General features: G+C 41.7%; 1 protein-coding gene across 2 annotated transcripts in view; it reads left to right on the top strand.

Moving 5' to 3' along the window:
* Nucleotides 1-1,712: 1,712 nt before the first annotated feature.
* Nucleotides 1,713-19,023, top strand: part of sema4bb (sema domain, immunoglobulin domain (Ig), transmembrane domain (TM) and short cytoplasmic domain, (semaphorin) 4Bb) — a 55,572-nt gene continuing 38,261 nt past the window's right edge. The window contains exon 1 of one of the 2 annotated variants that reach the window (XM_071488744.1): nt 1,713-1,947. The gene's annotated coding sequence lies outside the window, so the exon portion shown is untranslated. Of the gene's footprint in view, nt 1,948-9,644; nt 9,880-19,023 lie in introns of those variants that run through there. The other variant, XM_071488743.1, reaches the window with a different exon arrangement.

The raw sequence follows: 19,023 nt of genomic DNA, 5'->3' as shown, positions 1-19,023 counted from the left end.
CTGAGAAGTATATTAACATAATTTCAGTTCTTTCCCAGCTGTTCCCTCAGTAAATAGGCACCAGTGTAGGAGTGTATATGTTTGAAGCAACATGTATCCTCAGTGATTCACACTAAGCCATTGGCCTTTGTCACATTTCATCTAGTGAGTCAAGAAGATATGTAATGGCTCATGTCAAACAAAAGGTCAAAGCAATTTAGAGCAAGTTACAAAAGACGAAGTGAAGAATATCTATAAGAAACACAGAGACTCTTCTATCTGTTGCCAGAAATAATGTAAAAATATTATAAAATGTAAAATGATAAAAATATTACGCTAATTTGTGTCGCTATCACTTCACTTTTAAAAGGAAATATTTTTAATTGAGCTGAGTTGAAAAGACTACAGCATTTTACCTCTGAATAGACACAGGATGGGGAACTTATGGTGATCACTGCTACAGTCCAACCTCAACGTCTATCAAATGAAATGAGTCTGATCTTTGACAACCCACTTCACAGAGTTTAAATGAAGCAAAGTCAGCACTTCTTTTGTGAGAGATGAGAGGTCAACGATGTAAAAAGTATCAGTGGTATCACACATAACTCGTCTTTGGTCAGAAATCAGTGGGCCGACTCTGTAGAGTTTGACTTTGACTATTTCTATTTAGAGAAGAATATATTGCTGTATCCTGAATGAGAGTGCAGCATAACAACCTGCTATAAGATACACGAATCCTGTGGGGCTAAACACAGACATATCTTATGAAAATCAATGAGGAGAGCTGGGAGAAAAGACTTCCTTATCTTAGCATTTCTGCCACCTGCACCCCTCCTATCTCATTTTCTGCCTGTCTTGTGCCAGATTGGTACAGACAGAGCAGAGGTGTGAGGATGACCCTGAGCTGTCATTGTTTTCCTACTAACGCCCTTCCTTCTCCCTTTCTGTTCCTTTTTAGGGATGGCAGGCTGCACAAAGAAAGGTGATTGCTGCTGCTATAGGGTAAAAAAAATGAGAGTGTTTTTTCTCTTCCATTTAGAGATGTGCTATGTCAAAGCCAGGAGAAAGTGTTTGGAATCACTCACCTGAAATGTCAGTGACTTTCTAACAGGGTGTCCATCAGTGCTTTTTCAAACTGACAAGGGAGCCATTAGCCAGTGGCTCTGAGCGTGTGTCCTGTGGTGAAAAAGGGTGGGATTTAAATTTTTTTTTTTTAAATGTCCATCTGCAGAAAACTGTTCTTCATGACATCCATGTATAGAAAAAAAGGGAAAGGAAAATCAACATCTGGATTACATCTGTACATAAAAGCTGTGACAATGCTTATTTATAGTTACCAGGAGGTTTGGGAACATGATCTATGACATGTGGTGTGATTATTATACCCTCTTGATTATACCTCTTGTGTATGTCCTGCTCATATGTACACAGCCACAGACACACACAGGTGCAGGCGCCATGACGACAGTGCACTGCATGCAGCATGGACACAATCTTTAATCATCCTGTGGTCCGCTGTAGAGGGAGAATATACAGTGATGGTGATGCCGACTAAACACAAACACACGGACATACACACATGCACACACACACACCTTCCCCCACCCGTAGCCCACCCCCTACCATTCCCTAGTCCATGATGTAATGCTATCAGACCCCTCCTCTGCTGTCTCTCCCTCGCTCCGTCTCTCACACACTCCTCTCTCCCTCTCTCCTTCTCCTTATTCTATTGGTGGCTCCCGCCTGCATTTGCTGGATCAGCTCCTGCTCCCTGCACACATATACACACACGCACACACACACACGTGCACATGCTGGCACGCACACACTCACACACATGCACTCACACACACTTCCACGCTCCCTCTCACACACTCTTACACATACACTATCTGGGGGATTCCTCCGCCACTGCAGCCTCTGCTCACTCCACCTGGCACCCGCCTTCTGCCGTGGGGGGAAAGCACGGTGAGTCTCTCCTTTCTCTTATGACAGCAGGCGATTGTGGTTCACAGTAAGACAAAAGGATGAAAGGACGTTGAGAGAGGCGGACAAACATTAGGAGGCATTGCTGCCACTGCAGCCTGGGAGGGGAGGCTCGCAGCTGAGTTTGTGCTTGGAGAGATGAAGTGGTGTGAGGTTGCTCAGTTACTACAGATACCGGTCATCTCGGCGCTGGGTGCCATGGCAATAGGTTGCATTCAGTCAGGGTCATGGCTCATTGTGTGTCTGTGTCCTAGTAAGGTGCTGGAAGCCTCGGTAAGGCACACGTGTGTGTGTCTGTGTGTGTGTGTTTTCAGTGAGATGAGAAATCTGTTTGTATGCATATGTGTGCATGTGCAGCCTGAATTAGGAAGCCTAAATACGCTCCAGGGTGTTGTGTCTTATCTGGTTTCCTCTGTGAGAAATGTCAGTCACCTTGCTTTGAGATAACACAGGGAAGGAAAAATTAGCTGAATCACATGAATGCAAAACCAAAGCTGCTGCTGCATTAAGTTCCTCTGATGGTTTAGTTTGTTCTGACGCGTGCCAGCAGGACAGGGAGGATGTATTGACTATAATAAAGCCCTGACAGTCTCATTATGTTCATATAGATTGTTCCTGTTGTGTCACTGACAAAACAGGGTGTGTGTGTGTGGTGTGAACTCATCCAAATGTCACTGTGCCTGTGACATTTGGACACTTGCAATGGTCTCTCCGTCTTCTCCTTCCCCATTATGTGCACTGAGCTCTTTCACTCCAAGGCTCAATGACATTGAGTCTAATAGGAAAAGTAATTCTATTATTGCCACGGCTTTTGACTGCTAAATGACACATTAATGATAATAGAACTGGGTGAATGAAATCACTGGTGCATTTTTCTTCCTGAGCCGAGGTTGACCACTTTGCATTTTGTGAAGGATTGCACTGCAAACTAACCTTTCATATCCAGTGTGTTGAAATGTTAATATTTTATATGGCTGGGCTACTTCACATGTGGATACTCTCATAACTAATTCATCCAGATGTTTTTCCATTTCTATATCACACAGGGCTGACAAAAAAGCCAGACATGATTTACTGCTTTTCCATTTCTGCATAAATGCCACAAACTGGTTCATTTTCAAGTATCTCCACCCTGTTGAATTGATTAGTCCACTGGTGGGATCCATAATTTACACAAATATCTAATAAATTTGGAAGGAGGTGTAATCCATCAGATGCTACGAGCTCATTGGCAGCAAACCCAACAATATTATATATTTTCCACACTGGATAATCTGTGTGCCATTCCTCCAATTAACCAACAAACAAATTAGCTTTGCTTTGCCTTTCAACTTTCACATTATTATCAATGATTGCAGCTAGAACCACACAGAAAGGAAGAAACCCACACAGATATTTTGGAGGCCAGCTTGCCTTATTCAAATTCTCCACAGTCCCTCGTGGAACAGCCTGTGCAAATATGTTGGTGGATTTTTTAATCGATGATTAGCACATGAAAAAGCTCTTCCTCGAGGCTGTTTAACTCTGACGTACCCTCGGTAGGCATAACTGGAAAGTAATTAGGATTGTGGTCCAACAACAAACTAACAGGCGATGAGGAAGTATAGTGCATAGTCACTTCCCATTGGCTGTTAAAGCATTATTTGGGTCTGGTCCGGCGTGTGGTCATACTGAGATAGTTTATTGATTTCTCACTGTTTGAATCCCATTAGAGCCGGCAACAGACACTGTGTCTCCTCACTGCCCCAAAGACCTTTAAAAAGTAAGACCGGGAGCTAATATCGAAGTCATACGCTGCACTTTGTGAACTTGGCACAGAGTCCAAATGTTAATATTCTCCCTGAAGCAGCTCCTCAGTTATTAGATCATTCTCTGATTGTGAGGAGTGTGTCTCTTTTTTCACCCACTTTGACATAAATTCTGACGGTGGAGCTTTATGAGAAGTGGAGTTAAGGTTGCAGAACTTCTTGGTACGATTTTATGCTGATCTGCCCTCACTGGATGTACAGACAAAGCAGCAGAACTGAATATGAGAGTATGAGTTCATGTTAGGTAGAATAGTGAAAGAGTGGTAAAGCTAAAAAAGTCAATTCAGTCAATATTGCATTGACTCTGCCAACTGTGTAACCAATTGGGTTCCTGAACACAGCTCAGACCAGGATTCGCATACAGTACCTCTCACCCAGGTCTGTCGCTGTTTGACTGCACAGACTCTGTATGAGTGTGTGTTTTGCAGTCTGTACATAAGTTTCTACATGAACACTGCCAGCTGTTTTTTTTTTTTCTCACTTTTAATCAAAGTCGTGATTGTTTGATCATTTTTTCCATTTGCTCTAAACAGAGACACCACAAGTATTGCTAAGAATAAAACATGTGAGGATGTGAGGCCTAGTTATGGAAAAAAACAGACCCAGGACAGCTGCTCTGGTTCTTCCATAACACTGAGGTACACTTTGATCCAAACTATCCAGCAAATGTCATGCATATATCTATATTACAAAAGGATTTTCAACTAAAACATTTCCAGCATCTGAATGTATTCTGTCTAAATCATTTACTAAATTTGCTAAAAAAACAATGAATACTTTCAAAGTAAGGGGCTGTGTGTCTGTAAATGGACACAGCTTGAAGAACAAGGATACCTGGCACTGTACAGTGGTGTAGCAGAGACTAAACAATGAACAGAACCTTATGGCCAAAAAATATGGAGAATGATCCTTGACAGTAAGAAAATCTAGTTTGTCTGTTCGTACCTTCGGTGCTCATATTATTACTCCAAAAAAGCTTTAATCTTTATGGTAAACTAGTCAGATTTCTTCAAACCATGCAGGATCACTAATATCTTGCTTTGCTGCCCAAGCAGCTGATGGAAATTTCATTCTTTTCCAATGAGCTGTTTTTCTTAGCATTCCTCAAACCTCCACAGAGCACGACAGAGTGGAGCAGCTCCAAATTTGATTTTCTGGTCTTTAATTTCAGGAAAGAATCACAAAAACCTTAATGGATAAACCTGCCACTCGACCTCAAAAACACAAAGGCAATTTCTCATATTTAAATGTATTCCCCTTTAAGGCTGTACCATATTTAATGTCAAGACTAATACAGTTATTTGTGCTGAAAGATTCATAAAAAATCAGAAACTCATTAATTCATTCGCTGCCTGGAGGCTTTCTTCCACAGCCTCCCCCCTCTCACTGTGCAGCTGTGCTGGACCTTCACCTATGCCCTCCTACTGCAGCATCCACAGCCTCTCAGCTTCAAAACCATGAAGAAAGAGCCAGACAAAGAAAATCTATGTACTGAGCATGCACACAGACACACAAACACACACACAACGTCTTCATTTAAACAGCACTGGCTGTCACTGACATGACTTCCCTCAAGCTCTCTGGGGAAAACCAAACATTCATCTTATAACATCCTATAGAATTCGTATTAATGTCACGTGCCCTTCCCCCGGTGTGTGCACAGAAGCTGTCAGACTGCAGGTATTGGCTCTAATTCATTATAAAAGATAAACAGGCATCAAAACAGTTCAGCTGGCTCTGGTATGTGCTCATGGCAACAAGGGTGTGAGTCCATTTCATGTCATGAATCTCTTTATCTGGCTTTGTATTTGTCTTTCTTTATTTGTGTGTCATTGTTAGTGCAACCTCACTGTTTACTGGAGAAGAGATGCCATAAAGCCAATCCATAGATAGGCTGCTAACTCAAATCAGGCGAGCATCTTCAGATTGATTCAAGTTTTTCTTTTGTAAAGTTTTTAGCAACCAACTCTGAAGACAAGTCTAAAAAATTCAAATTTGGTCACGAATGACATCTGAGACACTACAGAACATTCAAGGTAAAATCTGCACTGTTCATTCATTTCAGTTTCAGTCATCCAGTCTACAACTTTTATTACTTTCACAATGAGCTGTATTGACAAATTAGCTGGTAAACCTATAAGATTAAATTATGTGTGGGAACCAAAAAAAACTAAAGCATATCACATGATTTGCTTCTTCTGTTTAGTTATTTTCCTTGGTGTGGGCGGGGGGTGGGGTGGGGGGTTGAAGCAAGGAAGAATGGAAGTGGTATCTGTGGTAACAACAGTGATATTTCACTCTTCCACACTGATGCTTTTTGGTCACACTGGCTGTTACAAACTACATGGACATGGGTGTATTCCCTGGTTTGTTACATCCTCGGCTGACCCAAATTACACAAAAGAGAAAACACAGGCTGTCACTCACTTCTAGTATCTAACCATGCAGATTGTTGCAGTTTTATGTTCCCAGAACAAACAGTAGCTGTCTACCACGCACAGAAATGGACTCCACGCAAAAATCTAGCAGATACTGTTGCATTTAATTTCCGCAGTTTCTATGTATAATTTTGATTTCAATGTGAATTTTGATGGCACGTATATGCGGACAGAAGATCTGCTTTACCTTGAGAATACAGCAAACATGCAGCAAAGGATGATGATGGTTTTGCGTGTACATAAAAGTTACTGAAATATTTACTCTGATTATCGACTTGTCATAAAAACATTAGTTTATGTCAGTTACCCAAATGTGCGGAAGACATATGGTGCACAATTACAGTTTGATTCAAAGGTATCAAAACAGCAAGTCATTACTATCCATGATATATGACCAGCTTGTCAAAACAACCTGACTCAGGATCATTTATAGAGGAGGCAGATGGGAAACTTTCAGACTGGAGTGCTGCATCAGTTGAATAGTCATGAATCATCAGTGTGAAGAGAGGAGGTCTCCTGTGTAGAGAGAGCGAGAGAGAGAGAGAGAGAGAGAGTGAGTGAGATGTGGAGACATTTTTGGGACTGCCGGAGCGGGACAAGGTGAGGATGCGGAGATGAGTCATGGTGTTGTTCGCTGCGCAGGAGGCACCTGCAGTGGGCTGCTCTGACTTCATCACATCCTGCAGGGGTGGAGCTTACCGGTCAGGGGGGAGCACACCTTGTGCTGCAGGAGTCATGACTTTGACCTTGTTACATGTCAACAACTCATTTCATTCCCTCTTCCATTTGGCACTAAACACTAATTACAGCTGATAGAAATATCATCAGTTTTGCAGGTATTTGTTCATAAATCAAAAACATATTGGGCACATTTTGACCTGTGGCTGTAGAGTAAAAGTCAGCAGGATTCGTCCTCTGGGGACCATGAATGTAGCAATAATTGTTAAGATATTTCAGTCCTCACCAAAGTTGTGGACCTACCAGCTGACCGACAATGCCACCCATAAGGCGACACCGTTAGCGATTTTGAAAACCTTTCAATCTTCTTTTACTTGTGGAAGTTTTTTCTTGCCTATACACATAGTAAGCAATTCACACAAGATGACTGCCAAACTCAGTGTAACCTTGAAGGCCATTTGACAATTGAGAAAAAAAAAAATTTGTTTATCCCATTGACATATTGGCTCTTCTTTGTGTTGCTACTACTTAGGGATTTTGTTGGGTGGGTAAATCCACAAAGCATTTAGGCAAGTCTCCAAATCTGGTGTTGTGTATTACCGAAAGAGTCTGTCATATACTTAACCCCAATAAAAGCTCCGTGGGTGGCCACGACCTTAATATGAATGGCTGCTGTATTCTCCCCAGTGCCTTCGCGTGCCAGGACGGGGGGATATTATTGAAGCGCAGCGGCAGATTAAGGGTGATGTGGTCAACAACTGAGCATTTGTGAAATGCAACCATCAGAAACTGCCTTGATTCTTTAAAGTGTAAAAAAGCTCTAAATAAACCACTGGTCATGGTCGCTTCCAGGAGGTCATGTAATTCTTAGCAAAGTGCTTCACCCAAAGCTGCAGAGCTACTCAGCATCTTGTTGCATCTTCAGTTTGAGTGCTTGGCACTTGAATTGTTTTGGGGGGGGTTTTCAGTGTGAGGTAAAGGCTACTTTGCATTTATATTTTCTTTAATCCATTTGTTTTTGGAAAACTCAGTCACATTTTGTTCTGTAGCTTTTCTTGCCATAAATCACTGCAAAGAGAAAAGTATTTTTCCCATCTTGAGAGGAATTCGTATTGCTGAGAGGTCCGCCAGCCCCCTGTTGTTACAAGCCTGACTTTTGCATAAGTTGGACGATTTTAATCTTCTCAGAAGTAATCCTTGATTGAATTTGAGGGATTACTGCAGGCTCGGCAGATAAAGGAGAGCAACTTTGACTTGGCGTCTGTCTATCAGAGAACATATAATAGAGAGAGAGAGACACGCATATAGTCGAAACAAAAGAAAGACGGGGACAAAAAGTCAGGGAGAGAATCTGTCATAAGTTTAACCCCCACCTGTCACACATTTCTCCAGTGGGGGGTGGAGGCATTGGCCTTTGTTTTATCTGAGGTACAGTCACGCAGAACCAGTCGGAGAGTGACAACATTTCCAGAGAAAAGCGTCAGGGCTCCTTCAGGCCAGGCTATCAGGAAGCAGCCGCAAGCACTCTGTGCCGGGTTCGGCGACTGTCATCACATTTCTTGGTGTTAACCATCAAAATATCTGACAAATTCACACATTGTCGCATGTCACTGAAAGCCAGAAGCCAGAGACTAATTATTAATGCTATCTTCTCCCCTCGGGGTGTGAAGAGTGGCTTTGTGTTATGCATGAGAGCTTAATTTGTGTCCCTCCTTGTTGAGAAAAAATTATGATAATTTTGTTTGGACATCCAGAGTGGAGCAGAGGGGGCAGCCACACTGACTGTCGTTCTGACAGACCAAATACGACGACAGAAGCCCACGCTACCTTTTTCCTTGTTAAAGGGGAAAAAGCGATTACATGAATGGTTGAGTCTGGTTATGTTCAGGTCTTTGCCTTTGTACATAATCCCCTGTAATTCTCTTTGTGGTGGGGACACTGAGTTGTCATTCATTGTCTGACGGCTGCAGGGGAGCCCTGAGAAGAGAGGGGAAGAGGAAGCAAGAAACTTTCTCTCTGCAGAAAAATCTGTCACTGTCAAAAGATTTGAGTCTCCTCTCTTCTCTTCTCTGTTTGTATGTGTCAAAGAGATGAGTTTTGAAGACCCTCTTAAATGTATGGCTCAAACCATTACACCTATACATTATTAACAACATACTCTATATCTGCGCAAATTGTGTGTATCCGTTTTTTTCTGCCCATGAAAACATCTTTTGCATAGTTTATGACCACTCACAGGTTGCTTCAGGCTTTTATTGTGGTGGGACATGTAACTGCCTGTGGCCCAACAGCAATTTGGGGGTGATTATGGTGTAAAACATCTATACTGCCATAAATAAATGAAAAACAAAAACAAGCAAACAAAAGAGAATCCACTTACTTTTAGTCCCCGCATGTCTCACAAATGTCGCCAAAGGGTTTAGGGCTCTTTGCTATATAACACACGAGTTATATTTATGCATCTTTTCTGTCAACGATGAGCATATTGTTGTACTTTGGCCACCTTTTGTGTGACTCACGAACACTGGCAGGCAAAATTTGGGACCATTTTCTCAGAAAGAGACCTGAAAACTGGACATGAAAAACTGTAACTTGGACTCCATTGTCTTGCCCCCGCTTAATTGAAGTGATGGATGAAGTGACCGAAGCGCGCAGCAGGCTCCTCACGCACGGGCTCCGGCTGCAGGCAGCAGCATGTGCTGAGGGAGGAGCTAAAGTTTGGAGGCTTGGAAGCGGCCAGCCCCTCAGTGTGCAGCACAGGAGGCTCGTCTGGAGGCGCACGGAGGATGGACTTCTCGGTCTCACTAAAGGACTGTCTGACAAACAATTCTTAAGTGCACTTTACGGATTTAAATGTTTGTTTGTTTTTTTGGTTTATTTTTCGACAGTTTTGGTTTCCAGCGACTGAGACGACCTGAGTGTGTGTGACTCGAGTTTTTCTCTTCTTCTCTGTTTTTTTTTTTTTTTTTTTGCGCTGCGGCTCCAGGATGGTAAGGTCCTTTTGTGCCTGCTCGCTCTTCTGTAGCTCTCAGGTTAAACACCTTCACGACGAGGAGGAGTGTAGAGGCGGAATATATTTCAAATGTGGTGTTATTTTTTAGAAATGTCGCGCCGTAGTGTTGTTATTATTAGAGGAATAATTCTGTGTGCACCTCCTTGGTCCGGCGCAAGCTGAGGCAGTTGTTCTAAAACGGGATCTTTAAAGCGCAAATGAAGGATTTCTGTGAAATGGCTTTGATTGGTGGTGCAGTCAATACTAAACCACACTTTGAATGTATTCTTCTGTAGGCTAAAGCTTGTGGTGTAGCTCACGGTGGAGCTGCTTGCATGTCCTTTCCACCAGGGATGATGATGATGATGATGATGATGAGGGTCTTGTGCACATGTCGCCTGTTCGCTCCTGATCAAAATCCTGTATTTCTACTGCGTAAATCTGAAATGAAGCCAATAACATTTCAGCTTCAGCAGTGAAGCTGAAATGCGTTGTTGTAAAAGCAGTATGTGGAGGTGAGGAGACAGCCGGATGGTCTGGCCCCTCGGTTTTCAGTCTACCCATGTGGGTAAACAGCTGCTATTTACATCCAACCCAAAGAAACAACACAACAGACACAGTTCTGTTGCTCTGGCCATGCTGTATTTCCACCAGACTTTGGAAACGTTGGTAAATTTGCTGCTGCTTAGTCCTGATTAATGATGCAGGTCAGTTAACACCATGTGTAGCCTTTTGGAATTGATTGTGCCCAACTGGCTTTATGTTGTTTCCTGTTATTCCCCTTCCCTCTTATCTCTGATGGCCTGCTGTAGAATGTGTTGACATACCTCCGATATCAGCCTGCATTTCTACTGAACAAACACAGTTTGACAGGATAGAGCACCCTTTTCTTAGGTCACAGGGAGTGCTTATAAAGTTTGTACTTTATCCTGAAGTGATGGACCAAATCTGGAGGTTAGAAAGCTTGTGGGAGCCAAAGCTTAGTTCAGTGTTTAGATGGTGCTGATATGCTTTGTTGGAATCAGACTGTAAAGGGCCAGTGGAGCCGTCTTCCCCCCTCCAGGCCTCTGCTGTTCTTCTCCTCCCCTTACCAGTGTGTGATTACTGTATCAATAACTCTAATAACACTGATAATCTTAGGCTCTCTTTCTGTAAACAAAGCTGCACAAACTTCTTCTCCAGAAGCACTTGTAAAAGCATCTTGTGCCCCCCCCCCCCCCCATCCTCTGTGTCTTTTTTCTCTGAAGCACACACACACATATGCACTCACAGACCCCCACCCACACAGTCACACACACATTCAAACACTCAAAACAAACACACAGACTCCACCCAACACTCCACCCACTGTAACAACTTCAGAGGAATGGTCAGCATGTGGAGTGGTTGCGGTAAAAGAGGTCTAAGGGAAGTGGAAGCTGGGGAGGGGAGACGCTGATGCTTTTAGCTCCCAAAAGGTTAGTGATATCTCATATAGTGTCCAGAGGGACTGGAAGTGATCAGTGTAAACTGATGGGAACTTGCATATCCAGAGTCCCCGTGCAGCCTCAGTGTTGAGGTGTGGGAAAACAGTCATTTCGCTGGGCTGAAGCCAGATCACACCCAGGGACGGGGTGGGCATGAAGCCAGCATTGCTGTCTTTTCATCAGCTGAGTTGAGTTTGCGTACATGAGTTCAAAAATGGTTCATTATCCATCCCAAAAAAAAAAAAAAAAAAGAATTAATGTATCCCATGAAGATTTTGTTTTCTTGGAGGTTTTCTGCAGCTGGAACATTTGGCAGGAAAGACACGTCAGTTTGAGAAACCTGCAAGAATTCTTGTAGCGTTAATGCAACCTTTACTGTGAAAAGTCACACGTTGCTTTTTACACATGGGCGATAAGGTTTAATGGTTCACATTTGCATTCACTAAAACCTGGCAGGAACCCCTGTTCTCTGACTGTCTCTGCTTGGTCTATGCATGGCTTTGTCTGCCAGTTGTAAGGCCATTCATATTCAGTATGACCTGCAGGTCCAGTAGGAAGGCTGGCCAGGCCCTGCAGGGGTATAGATGTTGGGCCAAAGGAGTGCTCTGGATGCAGGTGATGTTGCTCTGAGGCCATGCTGATAAGCCTGAAATTCATTTTTCCTAAATTGACTTTTCTTCCCTGTCCTGTTGCTTCCCACTCTGGCATTACTTTCACAAACAAATCTGTTTGTAGGGGTGAAAACATCTGTTCCACATGCATTTGAATCGTTCATACCAGACTGCCTGGCCATGCTTGGTCATCACTGTTCACACAGGACCTGAATCTGTGCCCGCAGGTCCATACATATCACAGAATTACACCAGTCCTAATATTCATACTCTGTAATTCGTCAACTATGTTTGTAAAATGCTGTTAGGAAAATTTACAGAGAATATACAGACAGTATACTTTACATTAAATAAATGTGGTTTCTGTACTATTTACACTGGGGGTTCAACATGTCTGTATCTAAAGTTTATTGCAAAATTCTACGGTCAAGCAGAAAAGTAATGTCTGAGAGGACCAGAATAGCTACTATAAACTCAGATTAGTGCTGTAATATTTCTATAGTAATCTTATAATTGTTATAGAAAAGCATGTTCACACACCCATAATAAAGCTGGACAATGACAGAGCCAAGTTAACAGGTTGAAAATGCTGCTTCTGTCTGACGAGTGTATAAGTTTTTCAAAAGTGCTCACTGCATGGAGCCTGACTGAGGTGGCTGCCTCGGGATGGAAATATATTATATAACATGTTCTTCTCCAGAGAGAAATTATTGTCTTCTCTTTTTTTCCTTCTTTTGTTTTGAAAGAAATGTAGAGAAAAAGATAAACAGTGACTTTGTAATGGAAAACAGACCTTCTGTTTGCCTGTAATGTTTTTTTCCTGGTGAATCCACTGATAACCATATCTTATATTTCAGTTGAGTTGATATGGATACACTTATCTTCCTGAGATTCAGTATTTACATGGAAACTACCAAGAAGGACCATATTATCTGACTTTACATGTGGCCAAAGGTGAAAGTATGAGTGCAGAATTGCTCAGAATAGAAAAGAGAAGATGCTATTAATAAAGTATTTTTACTTCATTTTGTGTGTCAATACAAGCTTCATGCATGTATTGATTTATGCATCTGTTTTTAGTAGCTTGGCTGAAGGTACTTTTTTTTCCAACTAAAAGATTCAGCCCTCCTCCCCATTCAAATAATTTGTAAACGGTCCCTTACTTAAAAATAGGCACATTTTTCTTCTGTTTAAGTTTAAAAATCAATTCATCATAATATCAGCAGTCTTTCTAATCATTTCCAATTATTTCCCCACTTAACTGTTATAGTTGAATTAATTCATTTTGACCCCTTTCCTTATCTGCCCCATGTATCAGCTGTTATCAGTGGGACTGTTGCCAGGAGGGCCCACACTGTTGACTTATTACTTCCTTTATTGGTGGCGACTGCTTGCAGAGACAAAGACGGAGCCTCTACCTGACAGTAAACAAAGCAGAAGCTCCTCAGCCGTACCTTTTTTTTGAAGTCAACATGTTTGCTGAGAGTAAACCGCCGCCTACCTTACAGCGGCAAACCTGACAAACGACTCAGACAAACTGTGTCATGTTTCCACTTGGGATGAGTAATGTGAACAGATCTGTGGTCAAGGCTTGTGGCACTGTCGGCATTCGTACCTGAACGCGCTGAAGTGATTGCAGCGAGGGGTCTGACAAGGTGAAACCGAGGCCAGAAACAAAATATCGTCATCTGATACGCTTTTAAATCCTATTGCCCAGCTTGTCAAATCGTGTAAAGAAATGAGTCCTCACATCGGTTTAACTGCAGGGATTACTCCTGCTCCCCCGAACTCGATGTTTAAGTCATGAGATGAATAACCCACTATGGATAGCCAAGTCTGTGGATTAGATGTTGTAATTAGCAGATGAACTGTGATGCTAACACAGCGCGGTCCAGACCTCACAAAGGTCTCTATTGTGTGATTACATGACTGTAAATCTTTGGCTCTCCTTTGTCACGCCACAGAGTTTATTCACACTTTTGACTGACATCACAATCATCATCAACCCCGCAGATGAATGAGATATTGTGTGTTGTGGCCTTTTGCAGCTTTGATAGCAACAGTGTTCTCTATATATCTGGGCTAGATAGTCACAATGAGACCAGAGTGGCAGGGAAATTAATGAAAAGACTTTTTTTGCCTCACTGCTGACGTCTTTGGACAATCATTAAGTTGCATTCTGTCAGGCTGCAGAAATTTAAATTCCTCTTGTCTCTCCTTGTTGTGATGTTCCTACCCGAGGCAAAATAATGTTTGGCTTTAATCATGAAGTAGCCTGATTGGTCAGCGCACTTCATTAGTCTAAATGGGTCATTAGGTTAAAAGTGTAGAGAGTTTTTTTTTTTGTTTTGTTTTTTTAACCCAGAAGCACATAATAAACAAAAGGAGATTAGTGTAATCTATTTTCCAGTAAGTTTGTAGTCTCATAGCAATCATTTTAAATCCAGTAAAGTGATTTCCTGAGGAGTGGCTCGCACATCTCCAAGGGTTCCCGTAGTTTCTCTAACTGGGTTGTGATCAAGTGGAAGTCTGAGAAATTATGCCTCCTATCACACTTATGCTTTAACTGACATGCACAACTCATTATTGACGCTTTGCAAATTTTTCAAGAACTGCTCTCCCACTGTTCCCCGTCAGGCTTGAATAATTTGTGGCAAGGGCAAGCCTGTATCAGAGGGAATAGGGTGACCCCCAACTCTCTTTTAAGCACTTATCTCCTCTGCCAGTTCTCCTTCACTCATTCGTTTGAAATGATAATTGCTCCTTCCTGCATGGTGAAGCTGAGCAGTATGTACACTAATGTAGAGGGGAGTCTGACTATTCCTCGGAGCCTACTCGAGCTTAGGATCGCACTTAAAAGTGTCACATCTCACTCTTTGGTCTTTGTTTCAACACAGTGTGGGTATAGTGTGTTGGGATAGATGGCACAGAGAGACAAGTCCGGTCCCTAACCTGAAAGATGCCACAGAGGGATGTAAAGTCATCAGTTCATCACTGGATTTTAATGACGACTTTTGACTGCAAGACACGGACATGACAGGATCATGGAAACAGTGCACGTACTGTAGTTAAACAATTAACACAGATCTGTCTTGTAGCTTAGGGTCATGCAAAGCCAATTGGGGCATATTCAGTGCCCAGCCTTGTACCTGATTAACATGTGAAAAGGATGCTTGATGCAAAAAAGGGGATAAGCTGGTGAGAGTGTTTATATGCACTCTAATAACTTGATAATGAGCAGACGAAGAAATAGTGCGATTCTTTGGCTCACCAAATCCAGATTATTTTACTCATTTTACATATGATATCCAGGTGATTAACTCATTTATCTTTCATATGAGTAATAACCAGTAACTCATTTTTAGGGTATATTGTTTTAGCAAAATGGCTTTCACATTAAGCCACAAGTAACAAAGTTTTCATTAAGCTGCTCTGAACTTTCATCAGTGAAAGGTATTTACTATTAAACTGAAGCCACAGAATGCCTCCTGAATATTGTCTATGTGTCAAGTATCATGTCAGATCAGGAAGCTAGGTTTCTGTTAGAACCAAATAAACGCCATCGTCAGATTATTAGATTCATCTGTTTCATCTCACAGTAATCATGTTATTTGTGTGCATGTAAATGTAAAGTGATAGGGTTGGTATTTATTGGTATTATTGGTCTAATGTTTGCTGAAGCAAATTAACAAATTCTTCACATTTTCTCTTTTTGAAATATCTGATTTAACAGAGTTTTGTGCAGCTGTGGCAGCACAGGCCATAACTGAGTGCTGTCTAGTTCAGTAAATACACTCGTTTTTACTGAACAAGGATCGATGGCGGTTTGAATCCTCAGTGAGTGAGTATTTTTGAGGTGACTGGGTTATGACCTGGATATCTGGGCCTTTAGTCTGCTAGTAGGTGACATTTCTTTTTAGTAAACTCTTAATTTTTGTTATATCTTCAGTTTTTATTGTTTGAAAATCATCATCATTGTGTGTGCAAGGGCTTCGGGGACATACCATAGCAGGATGCATAACAGCCAGTCGTCAATACAACAATGATTCTGTGAATAATTAATAAGACATGCAGGAAAGGTTCATATCCTCATATTATCACTCTGGGATCACATGAAAATAAATTATTCAGTAAGGCTGCTGGTTTTGATTCTCAGAGACTTTCACAGGATGACACACCCTGTTGTGTCCGGGAAATAATGCCCACTGACATAGTGATGGGGTGTTTCTGTCCCTCGTCCTTAAGAGTTCAACCTTTTTGGACACTATACTACAACTAGAAAACATTCAGAAGTGCAGTTCTCATCTATCTTCACAGTCTTTGTGACACATGCTTCTTTCTAACATTTAGAGACACACATTTGCATGGAGGAGGTGGAGAAGGATATGTTAAATCTGTGGTGACTGATCAGTGGTCAGATCAGTTCTTTGGTGCCGTTTGTACAAATTTGTTTCCTTCAGAGGAACTTTGCCTTCATTGTGAAGCTGTTTCATATTATAGACCTAAAAGTTGGAGCGTGCATAAAGGTTTTTTATTTTATCCCAGGTTAGAATCTCTTCTGTAGTGTACGGACACAGAGGCCTCGCTTGGTTTCAGAGCCAAGAGAAAATCATGTTACCTGCAGGGTAGAAATGATGATGGAAGACACAATATAAGAACATTTTCCTGTGTGTGTGTGTGTGTGTGTGTGTGTGTGTGTGTGTGTGTGTGTGTGTGTGTGTGTGTGTGTGTGTGTGTGTGTGTGTGTGTGTGTGTGTGTGTGTGTGTGTGTGTGTTCTTCCAAATTGTAACTTAGGAGAAAAAGGGAAAGCAGTAAAGGAGCTGCTTTTGCTCAGTTTTAATAGTTGTTGATGTCCTGTTGACTGCTTTACTTCTGTTGACATTTAAAAAAATCTCTGTTAAAATATTTACATTTAATCGAATTTCCTCAAAGAAGCAAAAACAGAACAATATCTTGATGAAAGATGTTTTCCAGGCCCTGCATTGTGTCCAGCTTGTTCTGAGTTATAAGGAGGGGGCCCATATTAGAAACTACCAGAAGGTCTCTGTGAGGATATCCTGGAGATCGATGTATCACCCATAAGCTGGTATACATTCCTGAGAAAGCAATTAGCCATTTCAGCGCCACTGTAGATGTACTTGAGATTTCAACCATATCTTAGTGGAGACTTCCTGTTTTTAAATTTCACAAACCTGTTTACTTGTTGTTCAGTGTCTTTTGGAATGACGACAGTAGATTGATACAGTGACCTGGGTTAAATGCAGGTCATGTACTACGCATGTATTATTGGTGAAAAGGGTACTGGAAGTCATGGTGGATGGAGGGCCTCGTCTGATTGGCTAGTATATCTTGTAGTTTGTGGTGAAGTCATTACTCCTCATCTTTGTTTAATATCTTTATCACTGAGCTTCCTCATCCAGACATGCTGATTCATGCATTGACGTTGTGTAAACTCACCGAGTCACTGTGATGATGAATTTACTATGAGCTCTGCTGGCTTAGGAAACAATGCTGCTGCCCTGACTGCTGGTAGTGTGGCGGGGGTGGTGGTGGTGGGGGGGGATTACGGTTTATTTTTATCCCAGTCGTGATTTATTTAGGAGACTGCTTCCTTGGTGCTGGGAACAGTCTGCTCAGCTGAAGCCTTCCTCTTTACTTCCCCAGTCTCATTCCCAGATGGGCTGGACAAGAGTAGATGTGGTATCCCATGTTCACACAAAGTACCTTACATAGTGTGGCGCCTCATGGACATTGTAAAACTGTACTTCACCTTTCACCCCTGACTGAGGACTCCACTTAAGATTCAAGAAGTTTAAAGATGGTTTACAAACCTTGCCTGTTTATTAGTTATTTATCAGATGGACGAAATTGTCTTTAAGAGCTGGAGAAAAAGTACTTTGCTGGCATGAAAGGCAAAAAATGCAGGAATATGTATGGTGTAGTATTGTTGGCCTACGTGTGCTGTTACACTGTATTGTCCAGTTTAACCGTTGCACATGTGTATATGATGTAGATGCTGATGCTGTTTTTACCAGTTTGCAGGAGAGTTTTCTGTGTGGTCAGTAGACAGACTGGTGCTAGTCGATGTGCTAGTTAGCTTAGCACAGGAGCTAAAGGTGTATGAAAGGCATCTACTAGAGGAGAATGACTCCAGTTAAATCCACAGTTGTTTAAATGCTTTGTAGTTAACTGACTTGCTGCTATTAAGCACCGGTAAACTACAGCACCTAGTTTTGTTCAGAGTTGGAGGGTGTTTGAAATTTCCATCTTCCCTGTGAAGACAGGACTTTGGAAGTGCTGGTGCGTTTAGCCACAGGGGCTAATCAATACAGTCAATACCTCTATACTTAAACACTAGGCTGGCTTAATGTTGAACCATATTGTCTCATTTTCTACTTTTACATTTGTTAGATATAGAAGATGTGTCTGAGTAAGGAAATTATGTAGCAAGAAACTAACTGCTTATGATGTTGACTAATTAGTCATCTAATTTTTTTTTTTTTTCTATGAGTGATATGTAATGAGAAATTACTTATTATGTTAAGACTTCATGTAAACCCTGAACAGGAGCTCTTAATTGTGAAGTTAGTTATAAACATGATACTTTAGATAAAAGATAATGGTAGTTTAACATTGTTATTGAATTTTTTTTTTTTTTTGAGGGGCAGGGGGCTTATTGCCTCCTCCTCTCATCCCCCAGCTTCAATTTAAACCAGTGCACTGCCGACTCAGCTAAGCAGACTGCTATAAGCGTGAATTATAATGACAGACACAGCATGGAGTCTCTGCCTTGTCAGTCACATACTGAGGTCTTTTCTGCCCAACATAATGGCTCCATAAATCTTTCTGAATAGTAATCTACACCCAAGGGGCCATGTTGTTTTTAGGGTTGCACATAGAAAAAAGTCAACTTTAACATTATTCCAAGACAAGAGCAGTTATCTGACCCTATGAAAAAAACGATTAAACCTCCTGGTGTCTCTTTTTTTATGCTATTGGGAGCAGTTACTTATGACTTTTGGATGTGACCTCACAAAGTCACCTTTAAACCTGGCAAAAGTGAG

This window comes from Trachinotus anak, unplaced genomic scaffold (assembly GCF_046630095.1).
Source record: "Trachinotus anak isolate AG129_WGS33_773 ecotype Australia unplaced genomic scaffold, CSIRO_AGI_Tana_v1 ptg000011l, whole genome shotgun sequence".
NCBI lineage: Eukaryota > Metazoa > Chordata > Actinopteri > Carangiformes > Carangidae > Trachinotus > Trachinotus anak.
This window is presented reverse-complemented; position numbering and strand designations above follow the sequence as displayed.